Below are 2006 nucleotides of genomic sequence, written 5' to 3' on the forward strand. Positions count from 1 at the left end.
TTATCTGCAGTTAGTTACACGAATTCAGTTATGGGATGAAATCGGATAGGGATGAAATCGTTTAGGGATGAGCGGGTTTAAGAGTTTAAGAGTTTTTAAGAGTTTTAGCCAAATGCATTATAATATAGTATAGATTATTCATTTTATTGTTAGTCGATCTATAATTTTAATACAAACCATCTAATTTTTACAAACCGATCTCAACCATACATTTAGATGATCGATAGTATGGATTAAATCCGTTCCTAAATTTACTCTCAACCGCATTTATAACCACCTCTAAATTTTAAAATAAACAAAATTACATGTTGAGATTAGGTTTATAACGTTTGTAAGAATTACATGGTTTGTATTTGAAATTCTCTCTCTGTCTCTCTCTCTCTCTCTCTCTCTATATATATATATATATATACATATTATATTATAAGACATTAGAAAAAAAACATTTTAAAAACCATTTTTGTATGCACAAAGTACTGTTTATTGATGTCTATTACTTAAAGTTTAAGATTACAAGTAAATTGTGCATAAATACAACTTATCAAAACTCCATATTTGAATTCGTGTAACTAACGGCAGATAAACACAATCAAATATAAACATCTCATATTAAATAAAAAAAATCTAGAATATAATTCGGATAATCATTTAGTTATAACATAATATTTAGTTATTATATTTATATAAAATTATATTATTAAACCTAAATTAAATTTCTTTATTACTAAACCTAGATTAAATTATAATTAAAAAAATTGAATTAAGAAAATTACACCAAAACACAAAAACTTTTAAAAAGATTAATTTGATACTGATATCGATATTTTTTTTAAAAAAATTTATGATATTTTCAAATTTATATTTTATTCAAAAATAAAAACATTATCGCTATTTCAAAACCTCATAAAACCGTATTATATCCACATAAAAAAAATAAAACGAAACACTAAAATTAAGATGTATCTTTATGCATTGCACGAGTACCTTTCTAGTTTATATATAATATGTTTTTTACTATTACTCAATGAGTTAATAATATTAAAAAATGTAAGGAAAAAATATCAAGTATCATGATACAAAAACCGCGCATTAGACAATGATACGCCAGATTGTCACAAAACCTTTTCAATTGTAGTCAATATCTTATTACGAATAATTCCCACACTTTTCCAAACCCAGAAGACAGACGGAATTCTAGGATCCCTCCTCAAACGCAAATACTTTTATGCATACCTCTTCGAAGTGGGTTCTTTACAAGAAAGAATTACTTCTACCAAAGAAGGGTCCATAACTTCTATTCAAGCTCTTTATGTACCTACAACCCAAACCACACTCCGCCCTTCATTGTCCCCTCACCACGACTACACCTTTCCCCTGCACCACTATGCCCCCAAGCCCTTGCCTAACCTTCAACCTCTCTATCCCTACCCAATTGTTTCTTCAACCCCAAAATCACCTACGACCACCCCAACCCAACCCAACCCAACCCTCCCTCACCTTCATCCTCCCCCAACTAATAGTTTCTTGAACCCCAACCAGTTTGTACTTCATCCAATATATAAAAGAACTCGCTTTTGATTATGAAAAACTAATCAAAGGAGCCTTCGATGTCCCCCACATTTGGTTTTATTTCTAATCGTTCTTGTGGAAGAACCTGATTTTAATCAGTTTAAGCTTTTGATTTTGAGTTTTGTTGACCAGAGATAGAAACCCGGAGATGGAGGCCACTGGATCGATAGTGACAGTTGGATTCACCTTTGTTGGATTTTTGGTGAAGAGTGAAGGGTTGTTGTCGGAGACAAGGGGTGAGAGCTGGAGATGAGGGCAGATGTCGGAGACGAGATGGTAGGACTGTGGCTAGGGGTGCTCAAAAACCCGATGAACCCGACCAACCCAACCGGAATTTAAAAAAAAAACCAACCCGAGGTAACCCGATGCATGATCGATAAAAAAATTAGCCAACCCGACCTTATTGGGTTGGAATCGGGTCAGGCCCAAAAAAACCC

This window comes from Cynara cardunculus (assembly GCF_001531365.2).
Source record: "Cynara cardunculus var. scolymus isolate 2C chromosome LG 12, CcrdV1, whole genome shotgun sequence".
NCBI lineage: Eukaryota > Viridiplantae > Streptophyta > Magnoliopsida > Asterales > Asteraceae > Cynara > Cynara cardunculus.